Source organism: Aegilops tauschii, chromosome 5 (assembly GCF_002575655.3).
Source record: "Aegilops tauschii subsp. strangulata cultivar AL8/78 chromosome 5, Aet v6.0, whole genome shotgun sequence".
NCBI lineage: Eukaryota > Viridiplantae > Streptophyta > Magnoliopsida > Poales > Poaceae > Aegilops > Aegilops tauschii.
Window position 1 is genome coordinate 304623670 of NC_053039.3, and position 14933 is coordinate 304638602.

Genomic DNA, 14933 nt, shown 5'->3' on the forward strand with positions numbered 1-14933 from the left:
TGAGATCATCTTCCATGGGTTGAGCTTTATAAGCCATGGTGTTGTTGCAATAAGACTTGCGACTCAGGGCATCGGCCATGAATTAGCCTTGCGAGGGGTATAAAAATACCGTAGCCACAGTCTGTGATTGTTTCCATACATCGCTGTTGACGGAGTTCCAGATCTAGCTGAGTAACAGATAGTTCAGACTTTGATGACCAGCGAAGATCTCGCAACGATTATCAGGAAGATAATGCCGCCACAACTTTAGTGAAAATTTAACTGTAGCAAGTTCAAGGTCATGACTGGGTAGTTCTTTTGGAAAGGCATGCTGGAATTCATAAACGACTAGAGCATTTTCAATTCTCCCAAGAGGAGACGCGTTTAACGCATGCAAGGAATAAATCTGTGCTTCGACATTTCGATCAAGATGAGCATGGTAGCTTACTATCTCATTTGAAGGATGTAGTGGATGGACGGTTTTAGTGGCGCAAATGATAGAAGAGGTATGTGTTTTCAACTATTCCATTCCCAGAATGAGGTCAATATTGGAAGACTTCAAAACAATGGGGAAAACATGGAATTCCAACCTTTCAAGTTCAACGGGGGACGTTGTGACTAACCAAGGTGGTTCGACATTGGCCCGCGAAATGCATCTTGGAATTCCATCCAAATGATGGCGGTTCCAACAGGTAAGGAACGCTTGTGGCTGTCCCACCATAGAGCAGCGAACCTTTCAGGTAATATGTTGCGAAGGTGACATGGTTGGCAGGGGCTACATTAGCAGACTCCGGCTCGAAAGTGATGACGAAGCTAGTCATCAGCATCAAGGGGTTGAGTTGAGCTGCGGTAGATGACAGGGTTGAGGTGCGCAAAGTATTGCAGTGTCACTGGGGCTGGTTGCTGATTTATATTGGGGCGCAGGAACTGAGCAATTATATTTTCCATATACTGGCGATTCAGCTCAACTGTTGTATCATTCCGGCCATGTATTCGGGTAGTCACGGCCAGCGGGTCCAACCATCCTGCTTAAATGCAACAGGGGGTAGTTCAACAAAGGGTGGAGCAAGTGTATGGAGTCATTCATGATGTTACTAGAGCAATGGGCAAAGGCGCAGTATGTACAAGGCAGTAGTCATTCAAGACATACCAATACATATGCGAGGCCAATTACATGTTTCATAAGAGTTCAGACAAGAGAAACATCATAGACATACTAGGCGAGGCACATGCGTGCGATGGAGGAATACAACAACGGGACGTAGCAAAGGCTACATCAATGTCAGGGAAAACCTCTGGAGCGAGGGATTTGCAAGTGACGATGCAGGGTGCCCTCGATAAGAGGATCCTGAGGTCAGTGAACATTGTGAAGCAGATCTTGGCCCTCAATTCGAGAAAGGGGTAACACAAACCTCCGGGTGGATGTGATCACGAGATCCTAATGTTAGAGTTATCAAAATCATTTAACCCGAATAGAAGAGAGGTTGGATTCCCAGAGTATAGACGAGGAATAAAAGATCCTAATACCATCCAAAGGCGATGTGGGCCCGTAAGCCACACAACCATGTTAGTAAAATAGTTTTTCAAAGACTAGACTCAACTTCGGCCAAGTAGTTGGAAAGGGGATCCTACAGGCAACCTGGCTCTAATACCAACTTGTGATGCCCACAATTCGACCGTACACTAATCATACACGCAAATATGTACGATCAAGATCAGGGACTCACGGGAAGATATCACAACACAACTCTAGACATGTAGTGATCCGACCTCAGACGGTCAAATCTCTGTGTATAATGTCATCCCTATATCGGTAATGCTGACACACACAGTACTTGAAGGATTTATAACAGAGTAGCAATCACACACTTATTACATCGATAGTCTCGAGAGAGAACTTATTACAATATATATGGCTTAAGGCCATCTAAATAAGATAACAGCGGAAGGCTTGGAAGATAAAGTGAGTCCATCAACTCCAACGGCATAGCTGAGTGCACGACAATGACCTAGCGCACCTTACTCTTCGTCTGAAAAGTCTGCAACATGATATGTTGCAGCCCGAAACGGGTCAGCACATGAATATGCTGGCAATGTAACACAGTAGAGCAATGAACAGAATAAATGCTATCACTACATGCATATATGGCTGGTGGAGGCTCTATGATTATAATGTTTTGCGAAAAGCCGATTTTTTCCACAAAGGAATATATTTTGTTTAACTATCATGGTAGTTGTTAAACATTAAGAATGGTAAATCCCCATCTCAATCCCAATTAAAAATTAGTTAACAACCCAACAAATTAATTTAGAGTGATGAGATCAACATGATAATCCAAGAACCAGATACTCAAGATGTCCATAACCGGGGACACGGCTAACCATGATTAGTTTGTACACTCTGCAGAGGTTTGCGCACTTTTCCCCACAAGACTCGATCTCCTCCGTTGGATTTCTCACAGTACATGGTGTTTGAGAAACGGATGACCGAGACATAGTCTTTCAGAAGCATTAACTCTAACCCCGGGTAGACAGTACCAACCTACATCCCCTACATCTGCTAGCCTACCACTAGAAGAGGTCTGCAACATACTCAACTATGCTAGAGCCCTTAATAGCTTGTGGCTGCACACGGAAGTTTCTACCATGAATAATCTTATGATCCCTTTGAGCGTGGGTGGCGAACCAAAAGGACATCCCTGGTATATCCCCAGGTGCCCGCAACCAATCCACCAGATGTTTATTTAAGTAGCCACCTTAAGTTAACCATTAATTAAAAATCTCACATCTGTCATGGATACTCAAACCCAATCCACGTCTACGAGCATAGCAAGGCATTATAAGCATAACGTAGAAGTAACTCCCAAGGTTTGATAATAAAGGGCGATAGGTTCTACCTCATCATCTACTTCCCAAAACCCACATATTAAGAGATCCTACTCATGCAATGTTTGAGGGTTGTAACTAATGCGTAAAAATGGGTATGAAAAGAGTATGATCAATGTGTTACTTGCCTTGCTGACGATCTGCAAACCCTAGAGACTCGTAGTAGCACGCTTCGCACTCTGGGAATTCTATTGCAAACAAACAATAGCATACATAATCACTCAAGCATAGATGCACGGGTAAAACTCAAATAAGAAGATCAAATCTGAAAGTTCAACTGAAGAGCTTCGATTTGCAAAAAGAAGCAATCGAATCGGAGCTACGAAACTAAAACTACGGTCAAAAGAACTTCGAAAACAAATCTGCTTGAAACCAAATTTTAAATTGTCAAAACCTTGTTCAAGTTGATTCAACAGCAAGAGGGGCTGGAGGCGAAGATTTTGGCGTTGGTTTCACTGGATTTGGACAAACGGTTTAGAAACGCCGAGGGTTTGAAGATCAGGGGCTAATCTGCGATAAAAGTAATCGTGGATAGGTCCCTAGCAAAAAAAGAAAATAAAAAATCTATCGGACGAACGTCCGCTAACAGAGACGAACGGGCCAACATGTTCGTTAAAGATGAACTAACGAGCGAACGCTCGCTAAATAACGAAACCAAAGAAAACCGAACCGAACAGAACCGATCTAAAATAACCGAACCTAGGGTTTTGTAAAAACCGGCGGTTTTACCTAAAACCGAAAAAAACGGCGGCGGATCTGCAAGGTCAACGGCGGCGGTGAGGCAGCGAGATCCGGTGGGCGGGCCAGCATGCGGCGGCGGGGCGAGGCGGCGCGGGCGCGGGGCGAGGGGCAGCCGTGGCGGCTTATAAAGAGGGGAGGGGTGTGCCTTGGGGAGGGGGCCGGCCTGTGGCGTGGCGGCGTCGGACTCCTTCGGGAGTCCGGCTCGGGGACGAAGGCGTTGGCGGCGCGGGAGTGGGCCAGCTGGGCCTTTGGCCCAGTGCGGTCCAGGATTTTTTTCTAAGTCCGCCGAGAAAAATCCTATTAAAAAATTCTAAAAATGCCAAAAAGAATTTTCACCATCTAAATAAAATATTTAGAACAAAGTGAACATTTTCTTGGCCTAAAAATGCAATTTTGAAAAATGCATAATTTCTCTAATTCAAATAAAATAGCAATAAAATCCAAATAAAAATTATTTCTTTGATTTTAATATTTCTCCTCCAATATTTCTTTTCTTTTGGAGAAGTCATATTATCTCCTCTCATATATTGAAATATTTCGAAGAGAAAATAATTAAAACCAAATGATCCTCTTTTCAATATTTGGGAAAATTCAAATATGGAAATAATAAAATCTCCAACTCTCTCCGTGGGTCCTGAGTTGCTTAGGATTTTTAGGATCCAAACCAAAATGCAAATAAAAATATGATATGCATATGATGACCTATGTATAACATTCCAAATTGAAAATTCGGGATGTTACAAACCTACCCCCCTTAAGATGAATCTCGTCCTCGAGATTCGGGTTGGCTAGAAATTAGGTGTGGGTGATCTTTCCGTAGATCATCCTCTCGTTCCCAGGTGGCTTCATCCTCGGTATGGTGGCTCCACTGAACTTTGCAAAACTTGATAACCTTACTGCGGGTAACTCGGCTGGCAAACTCAAGAATTTTGACTGGTTTCTCCTCGTAAGTCAGATTGCTATCCAACTGAATTGCTTCCAGGGGCACTGTATCTCTCAGAGGAATATCGGCCATCTCAGCATGGCACTTCTTCAGCTGGGAAACGTGAAACACATCATGAACTCCTGACAGTCCTTCGGGTAACTCCAACTTGTAGGCCACCTCTCCCATACGTTCCAAAACTCGGTATGGTCCTACAAATCTCGGGGCTAACTTTCCCTTGACTCCAAAACGTTTAACTACTCGCAGAGGTGACACATGAAGATATGTACTGTCTCTGATTTCATAGACTACCTCCTTGCGTTTTGAGTCTGCATAACTCTTCTGCCTGGACTGACCTACCTACAGTCTATCCCGGATCAACTTAACCTTCTCTTCGGACTCTTTAATCAAATCTGGTCCAAACAACTGATGGTCTCCAACTTCATCCCACATTAACGGTGTTCTGCACCTCCTTCCATACAAAGCTTCGAAGGGCGCCATCTTCAAACTGGCCTGGTAGCTATTGTTGTATGAGAACTCAGCGTAAGGCAAATTGTCATCCCAACTAGATCCATAATCTAGCGCACAAGCTCTCAACATGTCCTCCAGAATCTGATTGACTCTCTCGGTCTGTCCATCAGTCTGCGGATGAAATGCTGTACTAAACTCCAGTCTGGTTCCCAAAGTTTGGTGTAACTGATGCCAAAACTTTGAAGTGAACTGTGTTCCTCTATCTGATACGATGGTCCTCGGAACTCCATGCAGACATACGATCCTGGTCATATATATCTTGGCCAACTTCGCACTTGTATAAGTGGTTTTCACTGGGATAAAGTGGGCCACTTTGGTCAAACGATCCACTACTACCCAGATAGAATCATATCCCGATCGGGTCCTGGGTAATTCGGTGATAAAATCCATGCCAAGCTTGTCCCACTTCCATTCGGGTATTGACATAGGCTGCAGTACTCCTGCAGGCTTCTGATGTTCTGCCTTCACTCTCTGACATACATCACATACTCCTACATACTCGGCAATATCCTTCTTCATTCCTGTCCACCAGAAACGCTCCTTTAAATCCAAATACATCTTGGTGTTTCCGGGGTGTATCGAGTATGGCGAGTCATGAGCTTCCTGTAGTATCAACTTCCTGATCTCTGCATTATTGGGTACATAAACACGGTCCTCAAACCACAAGGTGTCGTGCTCATCCTCACGAAAACCTTTGGCTTTTCCTTTGCTCATCTTCTCCTTTATCTCGGCAATTTCTTTGTCATCCTTCTGAGCTTCTCGAATCTTTCCCAATAATGTCGACTAAACCTCCAATACTGCAACAAAACCTCTAGGGACTATCTCCAAATGAAGCTCCCTGAGATCTTCGGCTAAATCCTTTGGCAATCCTCCGCTTACGAGGGTATTGGCATAACTCTTCCGGCTCAAAGCGTCTGCTATGACATTGGCCTTTCCTGGATGATAGTGCAGCTTCATAACATAATCCTTTATAAGCTCCAACCATCTCCTTTGCCTGAGATTCAGCTCCTTCTGTGTGAAAATGTACTTCAAACTCTTATGATCCGTGTACACATCACAACGATTTCCAATAAGAAAATGTCTCCGGGTCTTGAGCGCATGCACTACAGCTGCTAACTCCAAATCATGCTTGGCATAATTCAACTCATGCGGTCGAAGTTGACGTGTGGCATATGAAACAACTCTTCCGTCCTGCATAAGTACACCTCCAAGTCCTAAGCGAGATGCGTCGCAATACACTTGGAAATCCTTGCGTATATCTGGCAAAATCAGCACTGGGTCTGTAACCAAATGTTTCTTCAACTCCTAGAAACTTGCCTCACATTCATCGGTCCCTTTGAACTTGGTGTCCTTCTTCAACAACTCCGTCATGGGCTTCGCAATCTTAGAGAAATTCTCAATGAATCTCCGGTAGTATCCCGCGAGTCCAAGAAAACTGCGGATCTCTCCTATTGAGGTGGGTGCTAGCCAATCAGTGACGGACTGAACCTTGGTAGGGTCTACTGCTATACCTTCTCCTAATATAACATGTCCAATAAATCCAACTTCCTTCAACCAAAACTCACATTTGCTGAACTTGGCATACAACTGATGTTCCCTGAGCTTCTCGAGAACTAAGCGCAAATGCTCCTTGTGTTCCTCTTCATTCTTCGAGTACACCAAAATATCATCAATGAACACCACAACAAACTTATCCAAGAACTCCATGAACACCTTATTCATCATACTCATGAAATAGGCAGGGGCATTTCGTGTACTCATATAGTCCGTACCTTGTGGTGAAGGCTGTCTTAGGTATATCCTGTTCTCGGATCTTCAGCTGGTGGTATCCTGGTCGCAGATCGATCTTGGGGAATACTTTAGCTCCTTGCAGCTGGTCAAACAAATCATTGATCATCGGTAGTGGGTACTTGTTCTTGATCGTCACTTCATTCAATGCACGATAATCAACAACCATTCTCAAAAATCCATCCTTCTTCTCAACCAAGAGCACTGGGGCTCCCCATGGTGACGAACTTTGTCGAATGTAACCTTTCTCCAATAACTCCTTAATCTGTTTCTTAATCTCCTCCAGATCATTTGCGGGCATCCGGTATGGTCTCTTCGATATCGGTCCGGTGCCTGGCAACAACTCTATCAAAAACTCAATGTCTCGATCCGGTGGCATGCCTGGTAACTCCTCTGGAAATACATCCGGATATCCTTCACTACAGGCACTTCCTCCTGAACAACTCCTGTGAGAGAATTTACTTGGGTCCTCCTCGGCGCATGCCTGGATATATACTTGATCCTTTTTCCCTCCGGGGTGGTGAGCAGAATTGACCTACTAGCACAGTCAATGTTTCCTCCATACTTCGATAGCCAATCCATACCTAGTATCACATCCAATCCTTGTGACTCCAAAATTATTAGGTCTGAGGGGACAACATGGCTACCAATGGTTAAGGGTATCCGACCGCACCATCGGCTGGCCATATACTCTGCTCCTGGTGAGCTTACTACCAAGGGTGTCCTAAGGGCTAAGGTGGGTAACTTAAACTTGTCCACAAATCCCCTTGAAATGTATGAATGCGATGCACCAGTATTAAAAAGAACGAGAGCGGTAAATGACTTAACCAAAAACTTACCGATAACTGCATCTGGTTGCTCTTCAACCTCCTCCACTTAACGTGGTTCACTTGTCCCCTGTTGAAAGGGTTGGGCTTCCTCCATTGTGGGTATGTCCTCCATGGTTATGGGTATATCCTCCCGAGTTCGGGGTAAAACGAGGCTTCTGCTGAGCTCCTGAATTGTACTTCCCTTGTCCATACTTCCTTTTGCGGCTCTCAGTCTGCTGCAGCTTCCCTTCAATCATAAGAGCCTTGTCTACCAACTCCTGGTAGTTGTTAAATTTTGCCACCATGAACTGCATACTCATCTCATCATTCAGCCCTTCCATAAACTTCTCCTGCTTAGCGGCATCTGTGGACACATCATCTGGGCCATAGCGGGCTAACTTACTGAACTCATCCATGTACTTCCCCACAGTATGATTTCCTTGGCGCAAGTTGCGAAACTCACGCTTCTTCATGCTCATAGCTCCAGTTGAGACATGAGCGATGCGGAATGCTTGCTGAAACTGCTCCCAAGTGACATTGGCTATAGCAAAAGTGGTTGTGTAATTTGTTGGGAATCGTAGCATAATTTTAAAATTTTCCTACGCCCACCAAGATGCATCTATGGAGTGTACTAGCAACGAGGGGAAAGGAGTGCATCTACATACCCTTGTAGATCGCGAGCGGAAGCATTCCAATGAACGTGGATGACGGAGTCGTACTCGCCGTGATCCAAATCACCGATGACCGAGTGTCGAACGGACGGCACCTCCGCGTTCAACACACGTATGGTGCAGCGACGTCTCCTCCTTCTTGATCCAGCAAGGGGGAAGGAGAGGTTGATGGAGATCCAGCAGCACGACGGCATGGTGGTGGATGTAGCGGGTCTCCGGCAGGGCTTCGCCGAGCTTCTGCGAGACGAAGAGGTGTAGCAGGGGAGGAGGGAGGCGCCCAAGGCTGTAGTGTTGCTGCCCTCCCTCCCCCCCTTTATATAGGCCCCCTGGGGGGCGCCGGCCCTAGAGATGGGATCTCATGGGGGGCGGCGGCCAAAGGGGGGAAGGGGTTGCCTTGCCCCCCAAGGCAAGGGGGAAGCCCCCCACCCTAGGGTTCCCAACCCTAGGCGCATGGGGGGAGCCCCAAGGAGGGCGCCCCAGCCCACTAAGGGCCGGTTCCCTTCCACTTTCAGCCCACGGGGCCCTCCGGGATAGGTGGCCCCACCCGGTGGACCCCCGGGACCCTTCCGGTTGTCCCGGTACAATACCGGTAACCCTCGAAACTTTCCCGGTGGCCGAAACTGGACTTCCCATATATAATTCTTCACCTCCGGACCATTCCGGAACCTCTCGTGACGTCCGGGATCTCATCCGGGACTCCGAACAACTTTCGGGTTTCCGCATACACATATCTCTACAACCCTAGCGTCACCGAACCTTAAGTGTGTAGACCCTACGGGTTCGGGAGACATGCAGACATGACCGAGACGCCTCTCCGGTCAATAACCAACAGCGGGATCTGGATACCCATGTTGGCTCCCACATGTTCCACGATAATCTCATTGGATGAACAACGGTGTCGAGGATACAATCAATCCCGTATGCAATCCCCTTTGTCAATCGGTATGTTACTTGCCCGAGATTCGATCGTCGGTATCCCAATACCTTGTTCAATCTCGTTACCGGCAAGTCTCTTTACTCGTACCGCAATGCATGATCCCGTGACTAACGCCTTAGTCACATTGATCTCATTATGATGATGCATTACCGAGTGGGCCCAGAGATACCTCTCCGTCACACGGAGTGACAAATCCCAGTCTCGACCCGTGCCAACCCAACAGACACTTTCGGAGATACCCGTAGTGCACCTTTATAGTCACCCAGTTACGTTGTGACGTTTGGCACACCCAAAGCACTCCTACGGTATCCGGGAGTTGCACGATCTCATGGTCTAAGGAAAAGATACTTGACATTGGAAAAGCTCTAGCAAACGAAACTACACGATCTTTTATGCTATGCTTAGGATTGGGTCTTGTCCATCACATCATTCTCCTAATGATGTGATCCCGTTATCAACGACATCCCATGTCCATAGTCAGGAAACCATGACTATCTGTTGATCAACGAGCTAGTCAACTAGAGGCTTACTAGGGACATGTTGTGGTCTATGTATTCACACATGTATAACGATTTCCGGACAATACAATTATAGCATGAACAATAGACAATTACCATGAACAAAGAAATATAATAATAACCATTTATTATTGCCTCTAGGGCATATTTCCAACAGTCTCCCACTTGCACTAGAGTCAATAATCTAGTTACATTGTGATGAATCGAACACCCATTGCGTCCTGGTGTTGATCATGTTTTGCCCTAGGGAGAGGTTTAGTCAACGGATCTGCTACATTCAGGTCCGTATGTACTTTACAAATATCTATGTCTCCATTTTGAACACTTTCACGAATGGAGTTGAAGTGACGCTTGATATGCCTAGTCTTCCTGTGAAACCTGGGCTCCTTTGCAAGGGCAATAGCTCCAGTGTTGTCACAGAAGAGAGTCATCGGGCCCGACGCATTGGGAATCACCCCTAGGTCGGTAATGAACTCCTTCATCCAGACTGCTTCCTGTGCTGCCTCCGAGGCTGCCATGTACTCCGCTTCACATGTAGATCCCGCCACGACGCTTTGCTTGCAACTGCACCAGCTTACTGCTCCATTCAAAATATACACGTATCCGGTTTGTGACTTCGAGTCATCCAGATCTGTGTCGAAGCTAGCATCGACGTAACCCTTTACGATGAGCTCTTCGTCACCTCCATAAACGAGAAACATATCCTTAGTCCTCTTCAGGTACTTCAGGATATTCTTGACCGTTGTCCAGTGTTCCATGCCGGGATTACTTTGGTACCTTCCTACCAAACTTACGACAAGGTTTACATCAGGTCTGGTACACAACATGGCATACATAATAGACCCTATGGCCGAGGCATACGGGATGACACTCATCTTTTCTATATCTTCTGCCGTGGTCGGACATTGAGCCGTGCTCAACTGCACATCTTGCAATACAGGCAAGAACCCCTTTTTGGACTGATCCATATTGAACTTCTTCAATATCTTGTCAAGGTATGTACTCTGTGAAAGACCAATGAGGCGTCTTGATCTATCTCTATAGATCTTGATGCCTAATATATAAGCAGCTTCTCCAAGGTCCTTCATTGAAAAACACTTATTCAAATAGGCCTTTATACTTTCCAAGAATTCTATATTATTTCCCATCAATAATATGTCATCCACATATAATATGAGAAATGCTACAGAGCTCCCACTCACTTTCTTGTAAACACAGGCTTCTCCATAAGTCTGTGTAAACCCAAACGCTTTGATCATCTCATCAAAGCGAATGTTCCAACTCCGAGATGCTTGTACCAGCCCATAGATTGAGCGCTGGAGCTTGCATACTTTGTTAGCATTCTTAGGATCGACAAAACCTTCCGGCTGCATCATATACAACTCTTCCTTAAGGAAGCCGTTAAGGAATGCCGTTTTGACGTCCATCTGCCATATCTCATAATCATAGTATGCGGAAATTGCTAACATGATTCGGACGGACTTCAGCTTCGCTACGGGTGAGAAAGTCTCATCTTAGTCAACCCCTTGAACTTGTCGATAACCCTTAGCGACAAGTCGAGCTTTGTAGATGGTCACATTACCATCCGCGTCTGTCTTCTTCTTAAAGATCCATTTGTTTTCTATGGCTCGCCGCTCATCGGGCAAGTCAGTCAAAGTCCATACTTTGTTTTCATACATGGATTCTATCTCGGATTTCATGGCTTCTAGCCATTTGTCGGAATCCGGGCCCGCCATCGCTTCTTCATAGTTCGAAGGTTCACCGTTGTCTAACAACATGATTTCCAGGACAGGGTTGCCGTACCACTCTGGTGCGGAACGTGTCCTTGTGGACCTACGAAGTTCAGTAACTTGATCTGAAGCTTCATGATCATCATCATTAACTTCCTCCCCAGTCGGTGTAGGCACCACAGGAACATTTTCCCGCGCTGTGCTACTTTCCGGTTCGGAAGGGGTGACTATCACCTCATCAAGTTCCACTTTCCTCCCACTCAATTCTTTCGAGAGAAACTCCTTTTCCAGAAAGGACCCGTTCTTGGCAACGAAGATCTTGCCTTCGGATCTGAGGTAGAAGGTATACCCAATAGTTTCCTTAGGGTATCCTATGAAGACGCATTTTTCCGATTTGGGTTCGAGCTTTTCAGGTTGAAGTTTCTTGACATAAGCATCGCATCCCCAAACTTCTAGAAACGACAGCTTAGGTTTCTTCCCAAACCATAATTCATACGGTGTCGTCTCAACGGATTTCGACGGAGCCCTATTTAAAGTGAATGCGGCAGTCTCTAAAGCATAGCCCCAAAATGAGAGCGGTAAATCGGTAAGAGACATCATAGATCGCACCATATCCAATAGAGTGCGATTGCGACGTTCGGACACACCATTTCTCTGAGGTGTTCCAGGCAGCGTGAGTTGTGAAACTATTCCACATTTCCTTAAGTGTGCACCAAATTCGTGACTTAAATATTCTCCACCACGATCTGATCGTAAGAATTTTATTTTCCTGTCACGTTGATTCTCAACTTCACTCTGAAATTCCTTGAACTTTTCAAAGGTTTCAGACTTGTGTTTCATTAGGTAGACATACCCATATCTACTTAAATCATCAGTGAGAGTGAGAACATAACGATATCCTCCGCGAGCCTCAACACTCATTGGACCACACACATCGGTATGTATGATTTCCAATAAGTTGGTTGCTCGCTCCATTGTTCCGGAGAACGGAGTCTTGGTCATTTTACCCATGAGGCATGGTTCGCACGTGTCAAATGATTCGTAATCAAGAGACTCCAAAAGTCCATCTGCATGGAGCTTCTTCATGCGCTTGACACCAATGTGACCAAGGCGGCAGTGCCACAAGTATGTGGGACTATCGTTATCAACTTTACATCTTTTGGTATTCACACTATGAACATGTGTAACATCACGTTCGAGATTCATCAAAAATAAACCATTGACCAGCGGGGCATGACCATAAAACATATCTCTCAAATAAATAGAACAACCATTATTCTCGGATTTAAATGAGTAGCCATCTCGAATTAAACGAGATCCAGATACAATGTTCATGCTCAAAGCTGGCACTAAATAACAATTATTGAGGTTTAAAACTAATCCCGTGGGTAGATGCAGAGGTAGCGTGCCGACGGCGATCACATCGACCTTGGAACCATTCCCGACGCGCATCGTCACCTCGTCCTTCGCCAGTCTCCGTTTATTCCGTAGTTCCTGTTTTGAGTTACAAATATGAGCAACCGCACTGGTATCAAATACCCAGGAGCTACTACGAGTACTGGTAAGGTACACATCAATTACATGTATATCACATATACCTTTGGTGTTGCTGGCCTTCTTCTTGTCCGCTAAGTATTTGGGGCAGTTCCGCTTCCACTGACCACTTCCCTTGCAATAAAAGCACTCTGTCTCGGGCTTGGGTCCATTCTTTGACTTCTTCCCAGTAACTGGTTTACCGGGCGCGGCAACTCCCTTGCCGTCCTTCTTGAAGTTCTTCTTACCCTTGCCCTTCTTGAACTTAGTGGTTTTATTCACCATCAACACTTGATGTTCTTTTCTGATCTCTACCTCAGCTGATTTCAGCATTGAATATACCTCAGGAATGGTCTTTTCCATCCCCTGCATATTGAAGTTCATCACAAAGCTCTTGTAGCTTGGTGGAAGCGACTGGAGGATTCTGTCAATGACCGCGTCATCCGAGAGATTGACTCCCAGCTGAGACAAGCGGTTATGCAACCCAGACATTCTGAGTATGTGCTCACTAACAGAACTGTTCTCCTCCATTTTACAGCTGAAGAACTTGTCGGAGACATCATATCTCTCGACCCGGGCATGAGCTTGGAAAACCAATTTCAGCTCCTCGAACATCTCATATGCTCCATGTTTCTCAAAACGCTTTTGGAGACCCGGTTCTAGGCTGTAAAGCATGCCGCACTGAACGAGGGAGTAATCATCAGCACGCTGCTGCCAAGCGTTCATAACGTCTTGGTTTTGTGGGATTGGTGCTTCACCTAGCGGTGCTTCTAAGACATAATCTTTCTTGGCTACTATGAGGATGATCCTCAGGTTCCGAACCCAGTACGTATAGTTGCTGCCATCATCTTTCAGCTTGGTTTTCTCTAGGAACGCGTTGAAATTGAGGACAACGTTGGCCATTTGATCTACAATACATAGTGTAAAGATTTTAGACTAAGTTCATGATAATTAAGTTCATCTAATCAAATTATTTAATGAACTCCCACTCAGATAGACATCCCTCTAGTCATCTAAGTGAAACATGATCCGAGTTAACTAGGCCGTGTCTGATCATCACGTGAGACGGACTAGTCAAGATCGGTGAACATCTCCATGTTGATCGTATCTTCTATACGACTCATGCTCGACCTTTCGGTCCTCCATGTTCCGAGGCCATGTCTGTACATGCTAGGCTCGTCAAGTCAACCTAAGTGTATTGCGTGTGTTCCGAGGCCATGTCTGTACATGCTAGGCTCGTCAACACCCGTTGTATTCGAACGTTAGAATCTATCACACCCGATCATCACGTGGTGCTTCGAAACAACGAACCTTCGCAACGGTGCACAGTTAGGGTGAACACTTTCTTGAAATTATTATAAGGGATCATCTTACTTACTACCGTCATTCTAAGCAAATAAGATGCAAAAACATGATAAACATCACATGCAATCAAATAGTGACATGATATGGCCAATATCATTATGCTCCTTTGATCTCCATCTTCGGGGCACCATGATCATCTTCGTCACCGGCATGACACCATGATCTCCATCATCATGATCTCCATCATTGTGTCTTCATGAAGTCGTCACGCTAACGATTACTTCTACTTCTATGGCTAACGCGTTTAGCAACAAAGCAAAGTAAATTACATGGCGTTATTCAATGACACGCAGGTCATACAAAATAATAAAGACAACTCCTATGGCTCCTGCCGGTTGTCATACTCATCGACATGCAAGTCGTGATTCCTATTACAAGAATATGATCAATCTCATACATCACATCTTCTCGCCATATCACATCACATAACACTTGCTGCAAAAACAAGTTAGACGTCCTCTAATTGTTGTTGCAAGTTTTTACGTGGTTTGTAGGTTTCTAGCAAGAACGTTTTCTTACCTAC